The sequence below is a fragment of the Dysidea avara genome, chromosome 4, assembly GCF_963678975.1.
Source record: "Dysidea avara chromosome 4, odDysAvar1.4, whole genome shotgun sequence".
NCBI lineage: Eukaryota > Metazoa > Porifera > Demospongiae > Dictyoceratida > Dysideidae > Dysidea > Dysidea avara.
The window spans coordinates 2,567,571-2,585,246 of NC_089275.1; the positions used below are offsets into that span (position 1 = coordinate 2,567,571).

The window sequence follows — 17,676 nt, forward strand, 5'->3', positions numbered from 1 at the left end:
TGTATTCTTTCAGCTATAATCACAAACCATTGTCTAAGACATGCATTGGTAGGATTCTTCAGTGGATAGACACCCCTCAGGAATGATGTAATAATCACCTCAGCTCCGCCTTGGTGATTATTACATCATTCCTTCAGGGTTGCTTATCCACTGAAGAATCCTAAAACACATGGCAGGTACCAGTACAAATTCATTTCATTGTCAGTTATTTATAATCTCATGTAGAAAACTATAGGTTGTTTGTAGATTGTGGTATGTTAAGTATCTACATGGATTAGTCCCATTGTGGTAATGATATACTGCTAATATGGACTGTAGTTGTTTACTGTTACCATCCATAGTGTGGACCATAGAGCAGCATTCAAAGAAACAATATGATGCTTAGTGATGCACTGATAAGAGATTTTGTCAATTAGCCGATATTGAAATTCACATAATAGTGGCCAATACTGATAACCGATCCGATATTTATGTTTACCAAAATTCTAGGTAAAATTGTGATTTTAAAACACATATTGTTAGGAAAATAGTATTATCCGGGTCTGTAAAATTAATTGGCGAAGTAATCAGCTAAAAGTATAATGCAGAAATGTGGCCGATATACCTATGTCTGAGTATTCACCAATTAATCGGTGCATCACTAAAGATGCTTTATTCTTTTGCCTGATGCCAAACTCTGCACATGTACCAGCATGTGATAGGACAGGTATGAGACTACATACAGTTTGCACCTGTGTGGTAAATTGTCATAGGGATATGTACATTACATGGCTTAGCTATATAGCTACATAAAGTTCTAGTATTCAGTTTACTTAAGTACAGTGAAATCTTGTTAATAGGGCCAACTTTGGGACCCACAATAAGTGGCCCTATTAGTGAGGTGGACTTATTAATGAAAACCTCATTAATCCAGCCATGAACAAATGGCCTTATTATCAAGGTTTTCAACAAATCAACACCTGGCTATAGTTGCTGTAACAGCTATATACATATACTACATGTTTCATCATAATGCTCAGATAGGGTTATTCATTACTTGAGGCATAATGGTGGCTAAAAGCATGAAGCAAATTTCTAAACTATTGTCATAGATTTGACAGATACTCAGGAGCAGCAACTTTTGCAGTGATATGTTGATTGTTTGTTCAGCTGGCCCCTTTATTAAGGGAATATTGTGTTAGTTTTATCAGTTTGATCCTGCAGTATGTGGCCACTGGCCTTATTAATGAGGTGGCCCTATTAACGAAAATTAAATCAATGGAAGATACATCTGGACTTTCTGGACCTGGCCACTATAACAAGGTGGCCTTATAGAGGACAATCCATACTTGACTTCTCGCCAGTTACAATGTGGTCAAGGATTAGGTTATCAACCTGGTTCAGTTGATATGTCTGGCAGTAGTTATGATCGCATTGATCACCACAGGGAGAAAATTTTACGAGACACATGTGTCTTATCAACTGTAGTTGGTGAAATGGAAAAGATTGCTGACAAAGTGGATCGTAAAGATGCTGCTAATGGAGGGTCAAGTGCACTGTCAGAGGCATATAAGAAGCTTGGAAGACCTTACATGAGGGATTATGCAATTTCTTCATCAATCACCTACCAGTTTATAATGAGCCCATTGATGTGCAAACTGTTGGCAGAAGCTGACTTCCTTGAAACTGACATGACATATAATGAAAACACAGAGCTCGCTTACCTTTTCAATGCCACTGTGTTTGACTATACAACAATAAAATGGGCAGTTGCGGCCTGAATGAGGGGTAACAAGGAATCATCTGAATTTAATTGTTTAGCTTTCAAGTTCATGTTTGATAGATGTCAACAGAAGTATTCCCATTTTAAGGTGGGTGAAACTCTTAAAGGAATCATAGTTATTAGTTGATTGGAATGATACCAAATCCAAAGGATTGCGGGAAGTGATTGGTGAAGAAACTGCTGGACTGGTACTGAAAGTCTGTAGTGTTCATGGGACAAGATCTTACCAGAGAGTAGCAGAAAGGGTGTACTGCAGTGTTTCAAAGGGAAACAGAAGAGCAGCGGTTGAGGCCTTCTGCTTATATTAATTGCAAAGAATATAATGATTGTAGCAGAAAGCAGTATGTACTACAATTGCTTGATGTGTTGCATGACACAGGAATCATCAATTGAACAGCTTTGCATACCACTCTCTGAAGAGCAAATTGCAATTGTTTCTGGCTGTGATTGGTCAGATGCCAAGCATTGGGTGGAATGGTGGACAAGAGAAAGCTATTTACGAATGTTGAGCAAACCATTTGCAAAGATGGCTCCAGGTGTATGAAACAAAGCACAAAGAATCATCAATGGTGTAGAAAGAACCAATTCCTTAGCTAAGGATGGTGACAGCGGAAAAAAAGTCTCTGTTTTTTGCAATGCAGTTTTTGTATGAAGAAGATAACATTTTTGTTCAGCAGTATATTGCAGCTGACGGTGGATCAAAAATAACCTATCGATCAGAAGCATCTGAGGAACAGTGAATGAAGGCTGCAGTCAAAAGAAAGGCACGACAATGGTGGTAAGGATAGTGCAGCAAGTTGGGGACCACCAGATAAGAAACAGCATTTTGACAACAGCCAGCAGCAGAAAATAACTAAGAATGAAAATTTGGTAATTGATAATGGAGGGAGGCATGAAGTGGAAGTTCGATATCATGATGGCGTATGGTACAGAGGATGGCTGTCAACTGTTAACCTTATCACAGGAAAATGGGTAGTCCGATTTTACAATGATGATGAGACAACAAAAGTTATTTTCCCTGACAAATATGTGTGACTTGTCAACCAGAAGTAACTTGTGATTTTTGAACAGGACAGTTTACTTCTATCACTTTGTTAATGATTGATTAGTAGTTTATCACCAAAGCAGTGTGCTAATATTTGTATGCATTGTTAACCAAAAGTTGTTTGCATTATAATTAATTGGTCCTCTTATTATTATTAATTAAACTATTGCATCATACCTTAATTAATTGTGGAAATATATATAGTAAGTTGTAAGTTGTATCATGATTAGGGACCCGCCGATTATGCTCATAATTTTACCTATTATGCTATGCTGCACTGCTAAAAAATTCACCTATTATGCTTAAATTAATGCTCAATATTTACCTATTATGCTCGATTATGCTCAATGTTCATGCCTTAGTTCATATGCTTTGCTACTAGTTTAACACTGTATAGAAAGAAAAAAAATGATCATGAGTGGCTGGAACACAAATAATAAATTCTTGCTGCATGCCTGCATGTAAGAGACAAGATCGATATACTCTAATAGAACAGTCAGTTTGATGATTGTTCTATTAGAGTTACTGACTGCTCTATTAGAGTATATCAATCTTATTGTCATTTTTCCAGCAAGAGTTTACACTATCGTACAAATATTTAACCTATTATGCTGGCATTATGCTCAATGCTTTTAGGTATCTATTATGCTCAAAATTATGCCAGCATAATCGGCGGGTCCCTAATCATGATGCTGGAGTGCATAGAAAATTGTTATGAAATAGCATTCACTGACTCCTTATTATTGTATGCGTTTCAGCAGATATACATAAATCCAATGTTTCAGCTTGATGTGTCATATTATGTTTTCTACACTATTTATACATCTTTGGCATCATTACGTAAAAGCAGTTATTATGTTTATTTGTTTTTTGTTTGTGTACTATTTCCCTGTTAAGCAATTAGCTATGTTTCTGACTTCCTTTTATTTACAGGCCTGCATAATAGCCTTATCACATGTCCCTAGTAGGATAGCACCTACTATGTAATTTACTGTGTTTATATGGCTTTTCAAAATGACAGGGTGGAATCAAAAGGCATAGCCTGTACAAGGATGCTTTCCTACATGCAAGTAAAAACAAAGTAGTGTAAGCAATCAATTTTCAACACTCTTATTGCTTCAAACACTACCTTTGCTTTAAAAATTTCTCAGACACAAATTTTGGCAAACATATTCCACTTGATATTGTACAAGTTTTGCAGTACCCTAAGTTTGATGTCAATGGCTCCCTCCTTTGACTAGTACCAGCTGAAAAGGTGAGGAGACAAAATAATCAGTTACCATCACCATGACGCAATTGTGACCGGGCCTGCGAAAATGACATGTAGGTACAAACTACACCCGATCACTCTACTGGTTGTATCTCACTACTGGAAAGGAATATTTGTATTCTGTAACTTGCATCATAAAACTTATTAAATGCTTACTAAGGGCTAAAATTGCATTGTCATAGCAAAATGGTACATAAGGTTATGAGTGATCAAAGTTTGAAAAAGTAGGCAAAAATCATGTGCTCACATGCCCTATTTTGCAGGCCCAGTCACAATTATCGGAGCTCACATATATTTGTGTTTCACATATCAGAAGATTATCTGACCACTGGCTAAAATTCTAAAGCCATCAAAAATTTGACAAAATTCCCATGTAACTATGAGTTCCTAACCGGCATCCATGCAAATTTTCAGCATGTAAACTTGTGTAACACAAAAGTTATGGATTATTTTGTAAAAATGCACACAAATTGTTTGATAGTTCAGCACACAATGATCATTTAACAGTTTCACAGCAACTAACAGTGAAACCAGTTCCCTGCCAATGCTAAATCCTCTTTGCTTTATTCTTGATATCATGGATGCTTTTATAGATAGCGCTATATCGTGTGATGAACGGCTTGCTCAAAGTCCAATGTAGCACACTATGCATCTTATTAATTTACTATGTGGTAGTACATTATTCTGGACTATATTTTCACTAACCTCTGCTTTCAGTACAACTGCTATATCCACTTAAATCACGAGTTAGGCTCAACAGTTCAACCATCAAGTTTGACAGTAGCTGTGCTGTGTTTTACTTTGATATTTTCAGTGAATGCTGGCCTTAATATTTTGCCTTGGCTTGTTTCCTTTATTGTTTGGTGATCAACATTGAAGCAGAAACAGATATTAGACTGCCACAAACTTTAAAGTGACAGACACCAAGTACCATTGAAGGCACAAGGTTCCAAATCCATAATAATGAAAATACATAAACTATCAATTTTCTTTTTCATGAAACGTAATTAGTAGAAGTACAGGGGCGGATCCAGAGTTTGGAAAGAGGGGGGGCACCTTTCTAAAAAACAGTTGAAGACCAAAAAAACTTGCTGAAAACCAGTTGAAGACCAAAAAAAAGGTCACAACAATAATAGCTAGTTATCCTTACCAACTATATCACGTCTGTTATGTAAAATAAAATCCTATTTATAGCTTCATAGGTAAGCTACACTGCCTCATGAACATTGTGACTGCTTTATTAGAGTAATTGACTGCTCTATTAGAGTATCTCGATCTTGTATGCAATTTCTTGAAGGGGGGGGGGGGGGGGGGGCATTTGCCCCAAATGCCCCATCCTGGATCCGCCACTGAAGTATGTAGCCTTTAACACACTCTAATTGGGTCAGTCATAGCAAAGATATTCAATTAGAAATGCAAACATGGATCAAAACTCTGCGTGGTAACCATCATCTTGGAGGGAGGGGGGAGGTTGGTACAAATTGCTAAAATGTGATGGATTTGTGAAAAGGAGTCTCCCATACACATTCAATTTACGAACTTCAGCAATTCATAACTACAGATTGGCACTTGGACAGCACTGAGCACCAACATAGTTTGATGGATGAAAAAAATTCAGGTTTTTATTTGTCTTGAACACTAAGCTATGGACTTCCAAGATCATATAATCAGATGTGTGTGAAAGACACCTTTTCGCAAACCCGGTCACAAATATTGTCAATCATGCCACTATTTTATACCATGGAATTTTGCCATTTCCCATTCAATAATTGAAATGTGCATTCTGGTAATTGAGTCAATCTGATAATTGACTGCTTATGCTACAAGGATGAAAGACGCAGAAAAGAATCCCAGACCCAGTGGTGACTTGCTAAGCAACATGCAATTCTAGGCATGCACCAAGGGAGCCGCAACAGCTGGGATCCGAGATCTTGCCTGCATTCAACCACTACTTAACTTGAGTAGGAAATTTCAGTGTTGGAAACTCTAATAAAGGCACACATTTGTATTCCTAGAGTCATGGTCTTGATCACAATAATTGTAAAACTGTGTTTTCAAGACAACTATTCAGTACACACTCTTTCCATGCACTAAAATTATCTCCAATCTATGGCATGACAGTTGCAATGATCACATGATCTGCTGCAAAAAAAATTATTCTAATAAAAGCATATGCATTCTTATTCTAAACACTGTTATCATAATTATACTGATTTATCTCCTATGGCATAAGAAAGTAAGGAAAGGGACATAAAGCATATAATGAAACAGAAGTGAAAGCATGATGAAATGGTAGAATACGGATACCTACAGGTACAGATATGTAATATTAGGCAGGCATCATGTGATTAGTAAGGATAGTCATGCATATCAGACAATTCAATGTATTTTAATGTCATTCAGCTACAGTATGAAAATGTACTGTTTGTTCAATTAGAATTTTAAAAATAAAACTGATTCTACAAAAACCTGTTAATTTTAGCAACTTTTATATGCTCAGCTGTATAGCACGTATATCATATAGGGGGTGGGTGGGTGGGTGGGAGGGTGTGGAGGGGAGGGGTGGTGAGCCGCCCACGCGAAAAAACAGTCTATAAGTATCATACAACTGTTTAAATATATACGTTCTTTGACATTGTATGTATATGCATTAGTTTGCAAGTGATAGTTATAAATGGCGAAAAGAATGTAATGAATTGCCCGCCCACGCCCAATTTGCGCCTTCGTTAAAATGGCCTTGCTCAAAGACGATTAAATGTCTATGACATAGTTTTCTGTATAAATACTTTGGTTTGTTTATCATGCTGTAATATTGTGCTGCTGTGTTATGCTATAATACTATTAAAGCTTATATTATTTAATGATGTTTGTTTCTATTACTTTAGTGCACGGTGGGAGGTGGAAGCGTCCATGATGATGATTGGGCTATGTGCAAATAAGGTGAGTGTATGCTTTGTAAAAAGAAGCCCACGTAGCTGTGTAGGGCTCATCTTCTGTACAGATCAGCTTCTGTATAGTCTTTCATTATTTTATTTTTCCCGAGGGGTAGCTAACGCCCACGCAAAACACAGAAATGGTGTACCAGAGGGGTTGCCAATGCCCACACAAAGCACCCAACTGGCGTGTAAGAGACTCCCAATCTTTATGTATTTTTAAAAGCATTTAGAGATATTGCTAACTAGTAACTATCTGTACAGTTGTTGATCTACATCTTGTTCTAGCTATTCATGATCGATCATTGTCTACTTTGTTAAACTCACTTTCTCCATTACTTTTACATGATTTTGGATTTAGGATTTGGTTTCTAATATATTTGTGTATTTCTGATTGGATTTCTCACATAGCATACAAGAGTCCCGAGGCATTGGCTACCCCTCCCTTTTTACCAAAAGCCAGTTCATCTCTAGTTGACAAAGATAGTGTGACCATCTAATTATGATATTACAAACTAAATTAAATTCTTGATCACAGATACACATTTCCCTAGTTGCTATATGTGGCACACCACAAAATTAACCAATGTAAACAACCATTACCATACCTTGTAGTGTTTTATTTTTATGTGAATATGTAGTGAAGTGTGTGTGTGTGTGTGTGTGTGTGTGTGTGTGTGTGTGTGTGTGTGTGTGTGTGTGTGTGTGTGTGAGTGTGAGTGTGAGTGTGAGTGTGAGTGTGAGTGTGAGTGTGAGTGTGAGTGTGTGTGTGTGTGTGTGTGTGTGTGTGTGAGTGTGTGTGTGTGTAGTGTGTGCGTGATAAAGATTTTTTTTAAATTCACCAATTTAAATGTGACTGTTTTTTCCACAGGTTTATACGTTGGAGAACTGCAAACAAATAACTTGAAATTTTTATAATGACCATTTTTCAAAATATTTATTTGATTACATGTACAAAATACAAAGATGTATCACGTGATCAAAAATGTTATTAGCATGATGTACAAGGACTATTGATCATTGAAAAGTTGATGAATTAAACATTCAAGAACGGAATACTTCTCCATTGCAACTCGCCCACGCAATATAGCGCGCGCGTCATTAATAATCAGTGCTCAGCCAGGGTATGCGACTATTGGATTGAGATGGTGATTTTTATAAAATTATTTGTACCGTGTAAAACGTTCGTCACGAACGGTATAGCTAGCTGAAGTATTCAAGAAAGGATAGATCTAGCCTGGGATAACCTGGAATCGTTAAAAAGTTCGCGCCTGGATTGTTGGGGTGAGCAAATATTTTCATTGCCAATGGTTCTATGTGTAATGTTAAATCCCCTACTTTGTACCATGAAGAAGGCCGTATTAAGCTGTTACATTTTACGTGAAAGTAGATGTCATACTGGCCATTCCTACTAGAACCTGGAAAGGGATTAAAAGTTATCTGACGCTCCATAACAGAGCCTTGAAAACCTGCTTCCAGTGTAGACGCGTGTATCTTGCCAATAAAATTTTTTGTATTAAAAGTCGCTTAATTGTTGGATATGGTGAATTCTTTGTTTTTAACTGCTTGGCGTAAAATCTTCCCTTTATAGTATACTTTCCTGTAAAGTTACTTTCACAATGCATTTTATGCCAATGAAAGTGGCGTAAAAGCTTGTCATTAAGTACTTAATGACAAGCTTGGCGTAAAATCTTGTCTTTAGGGTTAAAGAAATGATTGGCATAAAATCTTGTCTTTAGGCATAAAGACAATTTTTGTCATTATACGCCAACGTCTGCACAACCCAATTTTCCCTCCTCCGGTCCTGTGTCTACAGGGCCGGTGTAAACACTACGGCCACTACCGTAGCAGATTTTCACAGCCCAAGCCAGTCATGTGAGCGCATGCCTAGCTAAGCTAATATAGCTACACACTAATATTATATAGCTCCGTACTGATAAGTTAGTAGTTATGTCGTCATGACATACACTAATTTATATGTTTCTAGACAGACACTAACCATTCTAACCTTTAATGCAGTAAAAGGATGTGCAACCGACTTCACGTTACCACTTGCTTATCCTCTATTATATTCGTGCGTTTAATGATCGAAGCACGTGATGACCAGTGCGGTGGACGTTCTTCCAGCTCTGCTGAAAGGTAGGTTCAGTTATTATTATTGGGGGTACAGGTAAGAAGGCAAAGCCTGTAAAACTTGATCAATTCTATAAACGAAATTAGACTTTACAACATATAGAAAGGTAGTGTGACAGCTAGGGAGGTTACAAAAGTCAGTGTATGTATGAAACAATATCTTAAAATCAACTCTTGTAAAGTGCTAAAATTGCTTCAGAATGTGGTTTACAAACACTAAAAATTCGAAATTTCCTGGGGGGCATGCCCCCAGACCCCCCTAGAGGGGCATGCTTCGCGGCACAGTCACTCATCGTGCTTCGCACACTCATCACAATCCCTGAATCAAAACCTGGCTTGTTGCCTGACCAACCACTAAGAGCTTCCACTTGCCCTGGTCTAATACAAAACTAAGTAACTTTTCAATATCAGTTTATAGTACTGTATAGTGATCAGGTGGGACAAATAATGGCAAATCATTTTGTTGACATAGATTTCCATTCCTACAATCTAAAATGGATAAAAAGGGATCCTAGATAGTTTAATCATGTATTCTTAGTGCTTTTCTTCAGTTAAAGTACATGTATTGTTGTCTAAAGAGAAAAATGTGCTTGGTTTTATAAATGAACAATTAAATCACCTAAGTTGTAAGTTAATTGTCCCTCAAACGCTGTGAAACTGCTACATAGTCTGATATAATTGAGTATATCTTCTATATAAAAGAAACTATATGTATGAAACTTCACAGCAAGAAGGCTTAATAGTTGCTTCATTAGAATGTGCAAGAAATTAATTTTAACTCTCTGAAATTTAAAATTGAGTTCCGCCACAACTTTTGCTTGTGCCCAAATGTATGGTTTTCCAAAATATGGTCACATATAGATATCAAGTAATTATGTCAATGTTGGATGAGCACAATGACGATACAAAGGTGAAAGGATGCAAAATGATTCAGTGCATTGTAGTGGTTGAGCTCCTTGTTGTATGTTGAAAGTTTATACTCAGTTAGCTTACTCTTCTTTGCCAATTAAATATATCTGTTTTTAAAGCAACTGGATGGACACTTCATGAGATATGCCTGTTTGTAATCACCCATGTAAATTGGCAAAAGTATTGCTTGTTTTCAGTTCGTATTTTTATTTAATCTAGTTTTCTGGACTATGCAGGTGTAATGAATAGTCTTGGAATTATAGCACTAGACAGTTGGAACAGAAATAAATTCGACTTGTATACAGCAATGACAGGTAAATAAATTACACGGACATCATAACTCATGACTGAAACAAGCTACAAATACTTTAATCTGTTCATCATGACCTCACAAATCGATTAAGGTATAGTGTTTTCCTTCTACATGTATTTCTACAGCATCGTAAATAAGTATCCATAACTCATGTGTCGTATATATGCTGCAAAACACAAAAAAAAATCTTATTCCCTGCAAATCTGATGGTGTATAGGTTTTATTGATTTGAGCTTTGTTTCAATATGAATTGAAGCAATTAAAATATACTTAAACTTTAAAGTAACCTAGTTTACTTTAACAAGTAGTCAAGTACACAGAATTTTCAACTAGAGTAGGGACCATAGCACATCGATAAAAAGTACTGAACAAGCTGAAGTAGTGCATGCACGATATTAAATCACAGTAAAACAATAAGAAGTGTTATATCTCTACTGTGCATTTTTATCACGGTATCTTGAGCACAGTAGGGATATAACCTTTCTTATTGTTTACTGTGATTTAATATCATGGACTACTCCAGCTTGTTTCAATACTTTTATTGATGTGCTATGGTCCCTACTCTAGTTAAAAATTCCTGTGTACTTGTTCGTTAACTTTTTTTGTAAATAGCATTATTATGACTGGTGAACCCATTCATACTGCATCTGAAATGGTGACATGCGCCCCAGCTATATCAATTATCATCTGAAAAGTGAAGTATCCATTATGCTTCTCAACCCGTTACACAGCATTTCAGATCCAGAACTGTTCGAAAAGCACCTTTAATTTGCAATACATGCATACCGAAAGAAATGGTGCCGCGCACCCCAGTTATATCAATTTTCATATGAAAAGTGAAGTATCCATTACGTTTTGTTTTCAGCTGTGTTCAACCTGTTACAAAGCAGTACGAATCGAGAACTGTTCGAAAAGCACCTCTGCAATCAAAACAGCTACTATGAAAAATATGGATGATTTCCGGTCTGATATGAAGGGAAGCCATCACGTGTCATCACCAAATCGACACTTTTCGCTGTCAGCAAAGATGAATGGGATGCAAAGGAGGACATTGGTAAGTCCATGAAGAATGCATTGTATGTACTGCGGTATGCCAAAGGCAACTCTCGGGCCAAAGTGACGTCAAACAGTGAAAAATTCAAGCCCATAGCCTCGGTCATTATCGAGTTACGCTTGTCTGAAGACATTAGTCAGTCAGTCAGGCAGTCATTCAGGTAGTCAATCAGTAGAAAATTCATTAAATAAATTATTTTTTAGCAACTTGTTGACAACGTTTCAGGTCAATCTGAAAGCTCATTTGGGCTTAGTTTTACTTAATCAATACTGCCTCATAGTCATCAGGGAAAATTGAGGCTGGTTTTTGGGTGATGTTATTTTGTGGACCACTCCTACTCCTTTGTGGTCCCTACTATACACTACTATCATAGTGTATGATTATAGTTGTGAGCCACTTTTAAGAGTGGCAATGGTATTGTTTTTCAAAGGCATTAATATGTTCTATTTAATTATTTTACTACTATTTTAAAAATTGTTAATTTAAAAATGAAGTAGGGATCTAACTGTGCAATAAAGAGTAGTGAAAGAAGAGATGAATGATGGTATTACTGCATAGCTCAATGGGAAAGTCCCTACTTTGGCATTGAGCAAAATTATAGCTAATGTGCCAAAGTGGGGACTTTCCCATTGAGTTATGCTGTAATATTTCTTGTTTAACTACTTTTTATTTCATAGATCCCTACTTCATTTTTAAATTAACAATTTTTAAAATACTAGTTTTAGTTTTTTGTTGTAGCACAGCTAGCTAGTTACAGTTTATTAAAGTATGTACTGTGCCAAACTTGGAAGCATATAGCTAGGCCCGTAGTAGCGTGCTTAGCTTGCCTTTGATCATAGTAGCGGTAGCGCTCAGATCTGTATGACCCGTGTCTCAGTACGATGGTCCGTGTTCTATTTACCCCGGCCAGAAGTTGTTCGAATGAACAGGCCCTTTCAGTTGTCTGTACAAACTTTTATAACAAGAAACAACAAATTAAAAGTACAAAGAAAGGAGAAAAAATGCAATAAGAGTTACTGCTTAATTAATGGGAGTCTTGAATCAGTTGTCTGGAGCTTAGTCTCCACTAACAGGATGAAGTAATACAAATTCCACTCGAATATTATCCAATCACACGAATCACTCGCTGCTGATCTCGCCATCCAGAACTGAGTGGCTGAGTCAGTGTGTTCAGAGAAACAAGCCGTCAAGTATCAGTCCGTCTTAAGTCTCTTTGTCGATTGCAGTCCAAAAGTTGAAGTGACAACTCAGCAGCCTTAATGTTTCACGTGCAACACTTGAAATTATAAGCGCCCCGCTCTTTCAGCAGCATAAGCGCTTTCTGAAATAATTTTGTGGTGTATACAGAAAAGTGTTGATATGGAAAATTAATGCCTCAGTATGGTTTTAGTGCTTGAAGAAGATGACAACCAACCTGATTGAAGATAAAAGGAAATACAAGGCGCACAGGGCATACACTCATAGGAACCCCAAAAGGCACACCCCACCGGTGAGTTTGTTGTTGTAGTGTAAAATGGTGACCGTGCGCTGCTTCGTTTGGACTCTAGGCTCGTGACTGTGGTCAGTGAGTGAGGCAGTAAGGCAGTAAGGCAGTGAGGCAGTGATACTAAAATTGGAGTTTTGGCAATTTTTTAAAATTTTATATCCGGCCACCTGTAAGTATTTTGTTGTATTTAATGCTGTTTTATGTATTATATGGACTAGCACTACAAAAATGGATCAGATTTACGTATATTACTGTACCTTGTTTTAGGAAACTCATGGAAAGATGATCTTTGAAAGCCCTCTAACTTTCCATATATTTACATTGCACAGTAAACATAATTAAAGTTGTTAAGTTTTTTAATGTATGCAATGGAAGTTATTTAGCTAAGAATTTAATACTGGTGAATGTGCAGTGGCGGATCTAGATGGGTTTCTGGGGTTTCGACAGAAACCCCCTTTCCAATTTAGCTTAGTGGCATTCTCATTACATAAACATTGTTGTATTGACAATTTGTGATAGCAAACAACTATATACCAGTAGCATGCATGCAGTTGCACTTAACTAACACCATTTATAGCTATTAAACCATCAGCAACACTTCATTTTTCATCTCCCACTGCATTAAAAACGATCGAGATACTCTAATAAAGCAGTCAAGTAACTACTCTAATAGAGCAATCAAAGCCACAGCTTGTAGTCACCATATTTGCCCTATAGTTAGCTATAGTATTTAGTAATTATTTACAGATTAAAGTATTGAATTTATTGTAATTACTAACAAAAAATAGCCTAAAATCCAATCTCAGAGCTTCTAAAATCTCAAAATTTTCCGGAGAATTGTTATCAGATGCTTTATTTAGCTATACCAAATTTCAGAAACCCCCTTTTAAAAATCCTAGATCCGCCACTGATGTGTGCACCTCTGAATGAGGCTGACTATGCCGCTACAACTCGCGAACTAGACTGCTAGACGTCAAGCTGCCATGCCAGCGATTACTGGAACAGGACGCTCTGCATGGCCACTGTGACTTAGATCTAGTCTACCTATTTGGCTATTATCACCAGGTAGTCTAGTTGAAGTCGTTATCGCTATTGCAGAGTACGTGGCAGAGTAGCTTTATAATATCCGCACTTGCAATAGCACATTATTGCGATAATACTTCTTGGAAATGTTCGTTTATTATAGTTTACAGAAGTTGTAACTTGGCAAAGAAGAAGTGGATGACGGTGACAGAGGTCTACGTCTACAGCTAGAGCAATAAACGCTCAGATTTAACGCTGAAGTAGCGTGATGGCGGCGCACGAATGGAGGAGAAAGATTGCAGCTTGCCGACCCGAACGCCTGGACCCGAAATTCTGCCGTGGCCTTCAGACTATTGTGGCGCCGCTGTCACCTCTGTTTCCTGACTTTCAGTACCGCTGTGCCGCCTTTTGACACCAAGTACAATAGAGGCAAGCAGTAATTTGCCTGTGTTTGTTGTAGTTGATTTTACTGTAGGAACACCTCGAGCAACATGGATCGCGAGACTTATGAACTAGGAATTAACCCGCGCAGTTTTAGCGAACGACTGAGGGTTATGTATGAGGTAAGCTGTGTGTATGAGATGGCACGTACTCCTTTGCATTTCTTTTAGGGATGAGATACAATTTAAGACAAAGAATGAGCTAACCACATGAAAACTTTTAAAGTTTCAGGTTAGTGGTTATGATTAATGTGATTAATGGTTGTTAGTGTGGATTGTATGTAAAGAAGTGTGTCTCCTCTAAGTGTAAGTGGTATGGCACTTTAATTTGTCTCTGTATCCTCTAATCCAATTCTTGATCCAAAAACCTGTATTAGATGTTAGTGTGGAATGTGTGTCTCCTCTAAATGTAAATGATATGGTACTTTGTGTATCTGTATCCTGTAATCCAATTCTTGATAAAAAATCTGTAATAACACATACCCATGTAATAATACATGTAATGACACATACCCATGTAATAATACATGTAATGACACATACCCATGTAATAATACATGTAATGACACATACCCATGGCTCAAGTATATTATCAACTTTACTGGTAAGGCACTGGAAGGTGAACACAGAAGGTAGAGCTTGTATGAGGTCCTTACGACCAACCAGAGTATTTGTTCTGCTTCACCTTGGCATTATTAGAAGTTTAGGACAGCAGAATTGTTTGACATTTCTGATGCTGATGTATAGTTTTGCATAGTATTCACTGTGCTGTGACATTCGGCTTGATTGCTTGTGGGTACAATGACATGAAAATGGCAGCTATCTATATTATAATCCAACAAAACATTTGCAAGGTGGCTTAAAATCTGAGCCTTTGCATGCACATCATTGTTTACTACACATCAGATAATCGTATCCCTGTTGCCATTAGCCTACGCAAAAACGTAGTGCTACTGTGGTCCAGTGTTAAAGAGGCAGGTAATTTAGGCTGTTTTTTTGTGTAGTACTACTGTATGCAGTTCTATTCATACTCAGTTTATGTTTTAATAAAATTTTTAATCCCGAAAAAACCAAAAGAACTTTAGAAATTGTACAAACTAGGTAGGTTTTCATGAAGATGGTTGCATTTGTGACCGTCTCAGCAAAAACCCGACTTGTTTGCACATTTAATATATATATATTTTTATTTACTCAGCAATATCAGCAGTGTCCAAGGAATGGACCACCAAAGTTTCAGCCCTCTGTGGCATGTGGTTTTGGAATTATAGCGATAGACAGTAGGAAGAGCAAGGTAATCGATTTGTACAGTGGCTATACTGAAAATAAACTACAGGCGCTTACATTCGTAGCCATAACTTCCGTTTGAATAGTCTACAATGTTGCAATTTGGCTTAAAACGTTCACCATAGATCAGCACATCAGCCAAGGTATAGTATTAGCCCTGTAGATACTTGCGCATATGGATATGAAGGCGGTTTGGTAGAAGAAACGGTGACAATCTTGTTTACGTTTACCGCATTGTAAACAAAAGCACGTGACATGCATACCGTTGGAGCTGGAGAAACGGAACAAAGATTTTCACATTCTCCATGAACAGGCGAATAAAATGGTATATAGTTTTAATCGATTTGAGTCGTCCTTCTTCTAGTACTGGCCCGATAAAAACTTGCGTAGTTTTTTTTTGTAGCATGCGTAATTTTATGAATTATTCTTAAATTTCAATTTTCTCAATACGTATGCTTGTGCGAACAAGTCGGGTTTTTGCTGATACGGTCACATTTACTAGGTTGATTATGGTAGCGAGGTATTGCTATAACAACATACTATCAAAATACAAGGACTCCTAATTCATCACTTCGTACAGCTGTAAAATATTTTGTACTGGTATTGTAATGTGTTTTTCTATTGCCAACAGTAGTTCACATGCGTATCTTCTTTTCAATAGCATTCTCTACATCGGACCATTCAGCATGATTGTTCAGGTATTGATCGCTGCCAGGACAAGCTGTTTTGGCATCTAGATTGATTATTTCTGGTGAGTTTCTTGAAGGATAATTCTATAATAGAGTAATATATTTTTTGTTAGATATGACTAGTAGAAGGATACTACTTTAAGAGGTAGAATGTTGTTTGGAAAAAGATACAATACTAATAGGTATTTAATCGTACTGTACAGTGTTTTGGCATTACATTTATTTTTTTCTATTTACAGTACACAGAAAATGTTCGGGCAAGGAGTCTGCCATTGATGAACACCCAAGACAGAACATTTTTTGTACATTGACTATATGTGACTGGAGTTTGGAAAAACGATCCAAATCGCACATTAGAAGTTCCGAGATAAACGGTTTTAAAGAATTGAAGCCAGCATAACTCTCCAAGGATAGCAAGCACGCGTATGAAATTTACACAAAAGATGCATCAATCTGTTACCTTTCAAGCCACTTCCAGTACTTGTAGCTGCTTGTACAGTTTCCCGCCAAATAAGATAGAAAATCTGAGCAGTTGGACGAGCGAAGTAGTATCACGAGTGCTCACAAAGGGGTGGAGGCTGGGGGGTGGCTGGGAGGGCAAAAGATAGACCTCAAAATGGAGGCAGACCACGATTGGAGTCCAGACACCAGATTACAGGGCTGTGCTGGCTCCTTAGTGGCTGATATGTAGCAAAATCAGCAGAGAACACGTCTGGCCAACATTATAAGGCTGTCCACCAGTAAACCACTGACTCTTGCCAAGCCAGGTCCTACACAAGGCCTGAAACCGCCATTTGAGCACTCCACACCACCCAGAAAAGACGTGTGTAAAAACCAGCCTCGTGTAGTTTGAGTAGTGCTGAGGGTCAAAACTTGTAGTACGATAGTGTAGCTATCCACTGGTGGTGTTAGTTTGATTTTGCCTGATGTGCGATTTGGATCGGTTCTGTGAAATCTGGTCACATATTGCATTTTTGTGTATGGATGGATGACCTTTTGTTGATTTAAAATTGGAAGTATTTAAACCAATTAATACAGAATATAGGGGTGGGAAGAGGGTAAAATTGTGACATTTCCTCACATTTACTGTTGGGAAAAATGACCTTTCCTAGCCTTTAAGTGGTAAGGAGATTACTGTTTTTCATTAAATAACATGCAGTCTAGACATGCACCAGAGGAGCCACAACATGATGGTTTTCATTGATCTCTGCTCTTTTTCCACTCCTTTTTCTATCAGATGTGCTTGTGGTACTTAAAAATCATCTCCAGTTAGAAGTAGTGATATTAACACTCAGTTTTAGTGTTTTAGACCAAAAGTATGGGAATTCCACCAAA

The 17,676-nt window shown here is 37.4% G+C and overlaps 1 protein-coding gene and 1 long non-coding RNA gene across 2 annotated transcripts in view; one reads left to right on the forward strand and one right to left on the reverse strand.

Annotated features, from left to right (window-relative positions):
• LOC136253260 (leucine-rich repeat serine/threonine-protein kinase 1-like) overlaps positions 1–17,676 on the reverse strand; it is a 172,045-nt gene that overhangs the window by 15,157 nt on the left and 139,212 nt on the right. The gene's annotated exons all lie outside the window — the stretch shown is intronic.
• LOC136253263 (uncharacterized) lies at positions 13,855–16,900 on the forward strand. Its single transcript, XR_010700037.1, has 5 exons — positions 13,855–14,491; positions 14,540–14,600; positions 16,314–16,403; positions 16,455–16,523; positions 16,581–16,900. It is a non-coding gene; the product is annotated as an uncharacterized lncRNA (long non-coding RNA).